The 13,658-nt window shown below is 33.8% G+C and overlaps 1 pseudogene; it reads right to left on the minus strand.

Annotated features, from left to right (window-relative positions):
• Positions 1–1,917: 1,917 nt before the first annotated feature.
• Positions 1,918–13,658, minus strand: part of LOC107019600 — a 54,087-nt pseudogene continuing 42,346 nt past the window's right edge.

Here is a 13,658-nt window from a genome sequence, read left to right on the forward strand (position 1 = left end):
GCTCTCTAGTGGAATTATCACAATTAACTATGTAAAGTCAAGATATTATGTGTCAGATCTACTAACGAAAGTCCTTATGAGAGAGGCAGTTAAAAGATCATCTAAGGGAATGGGCTTACGGCTTAGGACAAGTCAGCATGAAGGTAACTCTATCGGGAAGACTAGAGATCCCAAGATCTGGATTCATGGAGAAAAACAAAGTTTTGGCTGACGGTTCGACATTGTCAATTAACTTAATCCATTCTCATGATTAAGACAATGTTCAGGAACAAGCTTAAGACTGTAAGGCTTGTTAATGAGGTAATAAAACTTAAAGTTTTAAATGATTTTTAAGTTTGGTAGATTTGACCAAATAGTATATCTACGAGATGACACGGCTAGAAATCACCTATGTGAGTGTGAAGTGGAAGCCGCGTCAAAGAGAATTTTATGTCAAAATCCTATTCTCTATACACTCATGAAACCAGGAGTTGTTCATGGCTGAAATGAACACAACCGTAAGAACCATAAATAGTAAAGGGTTAATTGTGTGACATATGGTTGTCTAGGTATACACCAAAGCTCGACGGTTCAAAGATATCACATCTATCGATTGACCGAGTATATCCGACATATATTTACTACGCAAAGTCCAAGGGGAAACCTACTTATCCAGATACAATTAATTCTTCACTATAAAGTACACAATTGTCCGTGCATTCAGATGTTATAACCATTCCCCATCAATGTGGTGGATTGTTGGGTATGTAGCAAGAATTTTTAGGAAATAGAGGGAAAGAGAGGAATTTGAAATGTTGAGAACTTGAAGAGTTAGGAATTGGAAGAGTCCTCTTATGCTTTAATTAAACGGCTTGTCCGTCATCGGTGGTGAAAAGTAAAATAGGAGAGTTTAAATACAGAAACACTCCTATTAATTGTTAAAAGGGTTGGAAAGAGGGACCCCCCTCGCGGCGTCGTCGTTGTCGCTCGCTCGTCTCAGCTTCGGCTTGGGCTTTGGCTTCGGCAATGATCGAGAGATTATTTTTTGGGCAAAGTTTACTTTAATTCATTAATTAAATGACCAAAAATGTTTTTAATTAATTAGTTGATAACAGAAGTTGAAAATTCGTCGAAATGTTTAAACTTCTTTGTAAAATATCCCTACCTAACTCGGATCCGTACGCGACCCATTTTATTTGAACTTTCCCATTATATTTAAATTTTCCGCCATTAGAGTTCTAAAAGGTTGCAACTTTCAGGATCATTCAGTACAATTTGAAAGGTTACAAACATTCATTAATGGTCGTGTGAATTCTGAAAGGGTTGCAACCTTTCGGGACCTATTCTTCTTGCCTATAAATACCACTCATTATTCAGAAATTTCCTTACGAATTTTATGATCTTCTTCTTCTTCTTCTTCACACATTTTTTTTCGTGTACTTTCCTTTTGTGGATTGGTTCACTAACATTAGAGTTTTTGGTATCTACACTATGCTGATTAAGATCATTTTACCCTAGGAGGTTATATTCCAAATCAAACCTCGGATACTAGAGGGGAATAATTTCCATAACGGGACACTGATGTTTTTCCGATTTAAATGGTTTTTAAGATTCTGGTACGTTTGTTACAAATTTTACCTTTTTTTTAATTAAAGTTTTGTTCATCTCTCTTTGTGGTTCTATAAATTTCAGTTACTTCGTGTTTATGAATAATTTATTAATATCATAAATTTTTTATTTTATAACACAGATTGGCAACAGTTTCAGCCTCCCATACGATCGTAGACACAAGATCCGATTTTCAACAATCCTTAATAGTACAGTCTTTGCAAATTTTGCAAGGCATGAAGAAGAAGGTGCTTGTGCTTGCCAACCTTTTTCTGCTGGTTGAGCATATCATTCATTGTTAATAGAAGCATAAATCAAATCAATAATTAGTCATCGAGTCAGTTTGAATAATTTAAATAGATATATGTTGTAACAACATAATGTAGCATTCTCCAAGAATTCCTCGTGTTGATATAATCGTAGATTCTCAGGTGGCTTGTATGATCCTTGAGTTAGAGCCTCAACAAGCAGTGAAGGATCATGGAACTTGTAATGTAGCAGGGATTTAAAGTACCATACATATTATCTTGTTTCTCAACATTCACAGGGAAGTGTCTTGTCATAGGTGTATCGACAAAATTACTATGCAACAAAAGTCATTTCATAAATGGTAAAGCCGCTACTTCCCCACACGAGTTGAGGTAGGAACCTATTAGTGCCTCAACCACATCAACTACTTCTTACTATTTCTAATCGTTTGTCTTAGCCTACTATACATTTTTAATGTAGGCAATAGGAACTCTTAACAAAAGTAGTGAACTCGAGAATTATCATAAGGAATGATTCACATTTTAAGATTGAATGGTTCATTATAGATGAATTTTGATATTTTACGAGCACATCCAAACTTGCACAGTGTAACATTGGAAATGATTTTATTTTTCTTAATTTTGAGAAAACCCTCGTGATGACTTCATAAGTCATAAATAATTGTATACTAACATCAAATTTGAGAATAGAGTCTCCAAGTTTCCCAAGTTATTCCAAATGTAACTTCTACAGGCATTTTTTTGTTGTCATTACATCCAAAACAATAGCAATTGGGATACAAAGTTTTTGCTTGCAGTTCAAGTTTATTCTGCATGACTGCTTCCCATATAAAATCTTAAGGTTGTAGCATGACAGGTAGGTATTAGGAGAGATTCCAAACCTTGATAATATTATGAATTCTAAGGTATACACGTATGGCAGTGAATCTATTATATTTCACCCGAACAGATTCACTCTCATACGTGTATACCTTAGATTCATAAGATTCTCTAGGCCAAGAATCTTTCGCCAATTAATATATGTCTGCTAGAACCTTTGGACTTTATAGGCAAACTAAAAAATTTATGCCAACTGCTAAGGTTTTGAAAGTGTTGACAACAAAGAAATGCATGCAGAAGTTTCATTTGGAATCACTTAGGTAACTTGGAGAGTCTTTTCTCCAATATATGCTATCAGTATACACTTGTTTAAGACTTATGAAAATTATCATGAGGGTCTTTCAGCATTATGAAAAATAAAATAATTTGGCTTGTTGCATTGTTCAAGCTTGGATGTGCTCGTAAAATTTTGAGATTTATCCATAATGAACAATTAAATCTTAAAATGGGGTTCATTCATAGGGGTAATTCTCAAGTTCAAAACTTTTTCAAAGAGTTTGCCTTCTGTAGGAATGTATAATCGGGTAAACTAGGAGATTATAAGTAAGGTAGTAGCTAATGTGGTGAGGCACTAATAGGTACCTACCTCAGCTCAGGCGCGGAAGTAGCAACTTTATCACTTATTGATATGGATCTGGATGAACATTGATTTTATAGATGTACCTATCCTAAAGAACTTCCTCGTGAATGTTGAGAAGCTAGTCAATATACGGTACTTGGAAATCACTGCTACTTTACAAGTTTTGTGACTCTTCGTTGTTTGGTAAAGCTCTAACTCACGGATCTTACATGATACCTTAGATACAAACAAGCTATTAGCACTTGGATTTCTTGGATATGTAGTGCTATATTACGTTGTTACAACACATATTCGAGACTTATTCCAAGACTAGTTACTTATTTGCACTCAACTTTTGTAAATAATGAATGTTATGCTCAATCTGCAGTTAAGGCTAGCCTGCATGAGCACATTCTTCATGCCTCAGTAGATCTACAAAGTCTATGTTGTACTTTTAACGATTTTGAGAAATTAGATCTTGTGTCCACGTTTAGATAGGAGAGTTGAACTACTTTCCCAAAGGTGCTTGGAGATGATTTTTAGTCCCTTGCTAGAGATAGATCCTTGTTAATACTTGCTTCGACAAAGATACCACATTTCTAAGCATAAGACCTCTTCTGGAATAGTTGATTAGACCTCAATTAATAAAACTATATCCAGCAAGACTATTAAGTGAACTATTCATCCCATAAAAATTCATGGGACAAAAACTGGACATTTGACACATCAAAATTTTGTGGGACTCTACAAGATGAATCCAATTTCTTTTAGGGTTTTTTGTGACTACTAACCCCAAACTCTAGCTCACACTTATATAACACTTATATAAAGTGCATATATTTCTTTGAATATGCATCTCTAAAATTTCATATATTCATGAAGTTATCAAGATATGGGCGCACTCTTCTTGATAACCAAATACTTTAACAAGGTCGGTAGAATCCTTTCACAAAGATCAAATAAATCCTAAGAAGGTCCACATCATCCTAGTTTGAGTGACACTAATATCATTTGAATTGTGGAGTAATCTTATGAGAGGGGAATATAGGGATAAACATATATGTACTCACAATTTTTATGAATAAACTCATTCTTTTTTATTTATTCAGTGATTGCAATAATTTTTTTCTATTTGGAAAAAAATTGTGCAACTAACATGCATTTCTAGTGTGACCTAATTTACTCGGCATCTCCTCTGTTGAAAATAAAATTCAAATATAAAGCCACAAACTTCAAAAATTGAAACTCCATCTATGGGTACTTCAAGTATCATCTTTGAGTTTATAATGTGTTCACTCTGACAAGCCTTGAAGATACAACACGACAATGTTGATCTTGTTTTTGTCACTCTTTACCAAACTACACTTGAAGTAATTCTCCAAGTGCCACAAGAAGTTCTCCGCTTCTTGGGCGTCACGAATGCCTTTGAACATATATGACTTGGGACCCTCGACCTTGGCTTCCCTATCTCGGCCGGATGATGTCAATCCTTCATCTTACACGCCCTCATTAAGTGCTTTATTCTCGAATCTCGTAGCTGCAATCGTACTTAGCGCATCAATGAGCCGACACTCCAAGAAAGTGATGGCCTCCTTCATCTCGAACTCGGCATGCTTTCGTCCCTCCAACTCCTTGCAGATGATGTTTTTTTCCTAAGGTTGATGTGCATTTGAGTCTTGAACTTTTCATCAACCTCATCCAAATGCCGGCAAAATATCTCTACGGTCTACCTCTGCATTTGAACCCTTGTGACCAATTCTCTCTGATGGTGGCGTGAATAGCCTCATCACCATACTCATCGTCACTTGCTTCAATGGTAAAATGTGGGTAACATGTTAGTGCCTTGCTGTGTGTAGGGTCGAACAACATTTCCTTACTACTCTTGTGGTGCTTATTTCCCTTTCAGATCTTACTTCCACCATCCATCTTGATTGTTGTGGTGCTAGCAACGTTTACATCTCCTTCATTGGTCATTCCCTTACTTCAAACCTTTTATATGATACCACATTGTGGGAGACTTAGAGTATAACTAATGTTTCATGCAACACTTGACAACTTACAATATTTCACGATCTGTTAAGCTAAAGTAGGACTTTTGAATCTAAGACTGCTAAGAGAATGCAATAAAGACTTAGAGAAACTTGAAAAGCTTTCAAAAAAGGCTTTGTATTACTTTGTCGAATGTTTTTCTCTTGGTCCGAACATTTTTTCAATGAGAGGCCCTTTATTTATATTACCTCCTAAAGGCCTAAGTGTAAATATTATCTACTTTGAAATTCCTTACAATATTTACACTAACAGTTCTATTCTAGAATTCTCTAAATGTTTTAGGGAATTCTAAAGCCGTCTTGAATATATCAAGGAAGTTCTAAAGTATTTTACTAACCTATTCACAAATCTAGATTTTCTCCCTTGTCCTGATACCGAATTTGAACAAGGATGTGGTGGTACATGACACTATGGATCATTGCGTTCCAAGCTAACCACACTTTGCATTATTATCTAGACAATACTAACTCCTGCAACACACAATGCTAACAAGTTTCTTCGTATTTCATATATTTTTGCATAAGATATGGATCACTAAGGTCCAAGACAAATTCCACTTTCCATTAGGTATATGGACAACAAAAAATCCTTAACATCCCTATAACACCCAATGCTAAGTACTCCTTATCAGAGTAAGCAAAATTTAAGTGAATATCAGAGTTAACAGTATATTGGTCATACTAGTATAAAAGGATGTGTTATGGTAAAGGCATTTGTCAAACAAAAATTTATATAAACAACAATTACATGTCAATTTTAAGCTAGTTGGGGTCAATTTTTTTGGTTTTTTGGATCAGGGCGTGAAGGAATGGATATATATGTGACATGTATAAGTTATACTTCCGATCCTCACACTTTGATAACCTAATAATTAGATTCTGAAGACACAAAGAGCTTCATATTTTTGAGGTGCACCAAAATGTACTCAATACCTACCTAGAATAGTAGGGTTCATAGAACATAATAAAAAGGTCATTCAATATATTGTTCACTAGAGGAAAAATTCCTTCTGCATCCAAAATATATTTTTTTAGCATACAATCAAAGCATTACCTTGTCAACAAGGAAGTAAGTTGAGAACCATGAGGTATCAAGTACAATTTTCACCAGTGGAAAAAATCTAGGTGATTTCTTCTATTTATACCTTTAAGGATAGACTTACCTAGTAATACGATCAAGCGAATAAGACATATGATTTAGAAACAGAAAGAAAGAGGGAGAGATAATTGTAGTTGCAAGAACAATAAAGGAAACAAAATATACTATTAAGAAATAGAAAGAAAGACGAGGAGATTTAGATGAGAAAAAGGATGATCTGTCAACTAAAACGCAATTAATTACTAGCGTAAAATCTAAAGGTGAAAGAAATTTAATTCATAAAAGCGAAGACTTACCCAAATAATCAAGAGGGTTAAACTGAACAGATGTAAGGGTTTCCCAAGGTCACAACGTATCATAAACATAAATGTGCATTCAAAAACCAACCCCTAAAAAATCCTAGTTTCTGCAATTTATAATAGTAGATAAACAAACCTAAGCTAGTTACAATAATAACCTTGAGCTAACACGAAGAAAAGGCTAGCCTATAAATTATTTAATATGTAGTCACCTCTTGCTTAATTTTCATTTTAGTGTATTTTAAACCTTCCATGCTTGTTTTATTAATCTTTAAAGGTATCAAAATTACTTCGAATCGACTTCATCAGTAATGAATAAAGGAAGGGAAAAGATAGGAGTTGTTACCTTGGTTTACTGATACAACTTGTATGAGAAGAAGTGATATGAGAACGTTTGAATATAGAGCTGGTACAACCCACAAGAATCGAGAAGAGTAATATTCAGCCGTGAGCAAAGAGGCAACACAGTAAGAATAGATTTTATAGTTAGGGTTAATAAAAGTGGGCTTTACCCTAATCAGATTAGGTTCGGCTTGGGCCAAAACTTTATTTTCATTTTTTGATAATTAATTAAATGGTCTATATGGCCCCAAAAAAAATCTTTAAAGTAAGGGTTTTCCGGGTAATTTAGGAAGTGTAAGAATATCAAATATAGTAAAGAAATGGTCCACATTCTCTTTCATCATTAGTTAAAGGAAATATGAAGAATTCTTAACTTAGCTATATTTCCATCTTCAGTGGCGTATCTTACTTTCTATAAGCAAGACTATTTAAGTAAGAAAATTGTATTGCAAGTTAAGGACAATGAGTCTTTAATGGACATGAAGTAAATTTCAAAGAATTTACTTTTTTGTATGGTCATAGTAATTTCACAATATCGGTATAACAATAAATATTGAAAAGTGAAAAGAAATATAGTTGAGATGCTTCCTCATAAATATACGAACAACGTATTGTGATAACAAAATATATAAAAACATTTCAATAATTGATGACAAAGAATGGGAGCAAAAAGGAAGAATTCCTAGATTAGCATAATGGAATATGGGAATGGTAATTAAGAGTTCTTTAAGTTACAACCTTACTTGAAATGTCAAGAAAAAGAAATGTTAGCCAACCTTTAAGATGAACTAAGAAAATATTAATAGATAAACTAGCATTTCAATTAGCTATCCTAGTGTCCTTCACTTCTTTCTTTCTCATAGCTACCACTTCTACAAGTTCATCACTCGTTTTCCCATAACTGGTTAATTCATCACAAAGTTACTTAGCTAAAATGCTAAACTTCACCGTGTTTAACCCTTTTGAAAAGAGACATTTCAACCCGTAGAACCAAGCTATTCATGATTAGTAAAGAAAAACATTCCATTGAAATGGTCTTGAAAAGTTCTACATACATATTACTATATCATTGAGTTTTCAAGATCATAGTTTTAGTTAAATAGCAAAAGAATGATTTGATTTTTTTGTAAAACTACAAAGTATAACTGGACGGAGTAGGGAGTATCAATTCCACTTCCTTCAAAAATATTTCAAATATATCGAGAGACAAATCAATCAATATGATATTTTCGTTGATGCTGAAAATAGTGTGGCGAACTGGCGATACATCCATATTTTTGTGGACAAAATTTTGACGATCACCTTAAGTTTATGTAAGGCAATTTGTCAAGATTTATGATCAACTTTTGAACATCACTATTTTTCAAGATATATGATCAATTTTTTGAACAACACCATCACTTATGCTAATGATGTCTTGCTCAATATCATTTTTAGTAGTAAAAACATATTAATGTACAGTTGAGTATAAGAGGGTCTAAAGAGGATTGTTTGTACGCAATGTTACCCCTAACAAGGCGTTTCCAATAGACCCTCAGCTCACAACACAACATTCGATTCCTACCACATAATCAAAATTCACCCATTTCTAAAAAATTCCCAATTTCTTCTTCCTTACTAGCAGATTAATCAAAGGGAGCATGCTAATTGGTAAATAAATCACTTCCATCAACAAAAAACTCAGTTTCAATAACATAATCAAACAGCCATTACGAATTTTCAGCTCATTTTCTGCAAAGATATGTACTCCAAAAAAACATTATACAATTAAAACAGAGGAGGAGACTACTAACTGACGAAAAAGGTTCTTGAAAGAGACCATTTTTTAGCACGATTTACAATGGAAAATGGCAACCAATGAGTTGGGATGACGGAATGAAGCAGTGATACGGTAGCAATACCTCCTATCTTCGAAAGATCTTCTGCAATAAACCCATTTTCTATCCTTAAATTTTGCTGATTTATTCAAAAAAACATCAAATTTTTTAGATCTTTTTTTCTGGGAGAATTTGAATCCTAAGAGAAAAATGGCTACAAAGTGGCAAATGGCAATACAAAGGTTGTCAATTAGGTCTTGTGGACTGGGATTAATCACGAATTTATCTGTGAAAATACTTTTCGATATAAATATTAAATAAAAATACGACTTACAATAGACTCTTGCTTTTGACTTTGTTCAATTCGAATAGTGTACCGGATTGTCATATTATAAAAATAATTTAGTAATTAGTGAAATATAAAAAATGGAATATCACAAGAATTGAATATACGTACATCTTGCCATTATCTTGTAAAGGTAGAAAATTATTTCTTAAAGACTCTTGTCTCAAGTAACAAAAAATAGTAAGTAACAAGGAAACGATGCAAAATCTATCGAAAGGGTGGAGAGACAACAACATTGTAATACGATAATCAATGAACAATTTACTGGGATAGATTATTTAAAATAAGAATAAACAATGGCATATATACAATGACAAACACCAACCATTGTAAGCAAGATATCCATACACCACCTTTTAACCTGATATCCTAATATATATCCTCCATAGTTTTCTATATGAAGTCATATCCTCGGTAATATGAAGTTGCATTAAATTCTTTTTTATCACCTCTCTCCAATACTTCTTCCATCTACCTCTGTCTTTTTTTTCACCCTCTATAGCCAACCTCCCTCACCTCCTGATCGATACGTCATCTACACATCTTCTCTTCGCATGTCAAAACTATCTTAGTTTTTACAAGATAATAATATTAAAGATGGGAAACATGCACATATATAGAAGCAACACACCATTATTATATCCACATGATGGATCACCTCCATCCACAGAGATAGTTCTCATAATTAAATGAAATGTGACATCTTTATTGTGACTACTTATATGAATGAACAATGTTAATTGTACTAATTGAGGTCAATCTAATTATATTAAGTTAAACTTCATCAAATTTTGTGTATCTCCAAACTTTTTTGAGTTAAATACTATTTAGAAGGTATGAGATAGACACTCGATCTATCTTTACTCTCGTCTGGTTAATTAATTTCATCAAACAATCTATTTGACTATTGAGTGAACAATTCAATTAATATTCAATCCTTTTACAACGTTGAATGGATTTTGACCAATTCTTCACCTCGGATCCAACTTATTAAACCACAAAATAAAATCTAAATTTTATTTAGGGTTCTAGGAGAGAATTTATTTGCAATAAATTTTATGTATAAAGAAACATATATTTTATTAATTAACAACTTTTTTAAGTTAAATTTTGTCCCTTTCTTGATTTTTATGTTGGATAATTTGCATCTAAAATGAATTTTATTTAATCTTCATGTAAAGAGGATTTTGTTGAATTTCATGAAGTATTTTGTTGTCATGAATAGTCCGCCCACATCTTGATCTTTTTGTAAATGTTCCATGATTTTATGAAATTTTTGAGATCCCTCTCTAAGGAAGATAGTACCCTTTATATAATGTGATCTAGGATTAATCTTCAAGAATTCTAACTGAAGTTGGACTCATCTTTTAGAGTCCCACACAATTTGAATGTCTACAAATGTCGAGTCTCTGTCTCATGAAGAAACTGATTTCTATTTTAAACAACCTTTCTAGGACTATAGTTCACTTAACTCTCTTATTTGTTAGTGTTTTATTTGAGGTGTAACCAACGGTTCTACAAGAGGTCTTATGTTAAAAATGTATTAACTGCACATTGAGCATCTCAATCATTGTTTACAGAAGCAAACCTCAAATCAATAATTATTCATGGAGTCAATTAAAATATTTGAAATAAAAAAGTGTTGTAACAACATAATCTAGCACTACATCTCAAAGAATTCCTAGTGTTGATATCATCGTGAAATCTCATGTAGCATGTATGATCCTTGAGTTAGAGCTTCAACAAGCACTGAAGGATCATGGAACCTTTAAGTAGCAAGAATTCAAAGTACCAGACATTAACTCTCTTCTTATAATTCACAGGGCATAGGTTCATCAGCTAAATCAATATGCAATGCAAACCATTTCAGAAATGATAATGTTTCTACTTCCCCACAGGAGTTGAGGCACTAATAGGTGCCTACCTCAGCTTGGGCGAATAGAGTAGCAGGTTTATCATTAATGAAAGGGATTGGGGGGGGGGGACATTGATTTTATTTATGCACCTATGCAAAGTCACTTCATCGTGAATGCTAAGAAGCTAGTAAATGTACGACACTTGGAAAGCACTGCAACATTACAAGTTTCACGACCCTTCATAGTTTATTAAAGCACTATCTCACGGATCTTACATTGTACATGAGATTCTACGATGCTATTAGCACTTGAAATTTCTTTGAGATGTAGTGCTAGATTGTGTTGTTACAACACATCTCTATTTCAAATATTCGAGACTGATTCCAAGACTAATTATTTATTTGCGCTCTACTTTTTCAAATAATGAATGCTCTGCTCAATCTGAAGTAAAGGCTTGAGCACATTGTTCATGCCTCGCGCTAGATCTACAAAGGCATATATGTTGTACTGTCGAGGTATATGAGAAATTGGATCTCCTGTCCACATTTGGATGGGAGACTGAAACTACTTTCCCAAATATGCTTAGAGGTGTTATTGAGTACCTTGCTAGAGTGAGATCTTTGTTGATATTGGCTTGTATTAGATACAACATTTATAAGCATAAGACCTCTTCTGGAATAGTAAGCCAAACAATAGAACTATATCCAACAAGACAGTTAAGAGAACTACCAAAAAGAGTTTCACGAGACAAGATGAGTCCAATTTATTTAAGAATTCGACATTTGAGATATCAAAATTATGTGGGACTCTACAATATGAGTCCCATTTTATTTAAGGTTCTTAGAGACTACTTATATATAGTGTAATATATTTCTTTGAATAGGCATTTATAAAATTTCATATACTCATGAAATATTCCTAAAGTGATGATGATGTGGGTGCACTCTTCTTGGCAACCAAATTTTTTAACAAGATCAATAAAATAATTTCATGGAGATCAAATAAATACTAAGGAGGTCCACATCATCCTTAGTTTCAGTGACACTAACAACCCTTGAATCATGGAGAAATCTTAAGAGAGAGGAAACAAGTAATAACAATATTTGTACTCACAATCTTTATGAACAAAATTATTCTTTTTTATTACTATTTGATTGCAATATATTTTTTGTATTTGGGAAAAAAAATTGAAAATAAATTGGTACACTTAGTGTGACCCAATTTACCCTTCATCTTCTCTCTTACAAATCAAATGTAAATCTGAATCCACTAACCGCAAAGACTGAAACTCTATTTTTAAGGGTACTTCAAGTCTCGTATTCGAGTTTATCGAGTCTACACGCTGACAAGCAAAGAAGTAGGGGGCATTTATAGAAACCAAAATTTTGTGGAACTCTATGAGATGAATCACATCCACAAGAAAAGTGTAACAATTTGGAAAGTCACCATTAGTGGGAACATACTCCGGAACGAGCTCAACACTCTCTGTAGCTTAAGAAAATTTTAAATTGGGTTTCAATATCATTGCGGTCAACGTACGCAAATCATACTCATTCAAAATACTAAAATTCTAGTATTAAATGTCTCAACATTTAATAGATCGCCCAAATACTTAAGTATAGAAAAAAAGGTTGTAAATTTTCTTTTATATCCTATATTTTTACATAAGCTATGGATCATTGTGGTACAAGCCAAATGACTCTTTGCACTAGATATTTAGACAATAATAACTCCTGCACACCCACTAAATACCCAATGCTATATAATCCAACACTAAACTAAGAAAAAGTTAAGTGAATATCTAAGATAGCCGTATATTGATCATACTAATATAAAAATGCATTATGAGGCATTATGTGGAAGTTTTCATAAAGGCATTTGTCAAATTTTTTTTGATATAAACAACAACTACGTGTCAATTCTAAGCTAGTTGGGGTCAATTCTCTTAATTTTTGGATCAGGGCGAGAAGCTAATAATTGGATTATAAAGAAATAAAGAACTTCAAATATTAGAGGCGCATCAAATTTCACGTAAAACCTACCTCGAGTACTAAGTTCATGGAACATAATAAAAAGACAATACAATATATTTTTCACTAGAGGAAATTTCCTTTTGCATCAGAAATATAATTTTTTTAGTGTAACGACCTGTTTAGTCGTTTTGAGCAGCAGATTTTATTTCTGGAAAAACTGGCTGAGACGATGGATCCCACGACGGACCGTCATGGGCACGACGGACCGTCGAGGGGTTCTCGTTCCAAAACACTTAGAATTCTGAAATTTGGGTACTGAAATCGACTCTCTGAACTTCGTAACGGAATGGCAGGACGGACCGTCACATGCGTGACGGGCCGTCACAGGCGTGACGGGCCATCAGAGACTCTTGGTAAAAATCTAGTCTCTGAACTCTGTGACGGAGCAGCAGGACGGACCGTCGCAGGCATGACGGCCCGTCACAGGCTGCGTAATCCCAGGCTGGGTCGGATTTCTGCTTACTAATTTAAGGGGCGTTTTGGACTATTCCTGCTTTAATTATAAAGTTAGTGGGTTAATGTTA

This window comes from Solanum pennellii, chromosome 1 (genome assembly GCF_001406875.1).
Source record: "Solanum pennellii chromosome 1, SPENNV200".
NCBI classification, from domain to species: Eukaryota; Viridiplantae; Streptophyta; class Magnoliopsida; order Solanales; family Solanaceae; genus Solanum; species Solanum pennellii.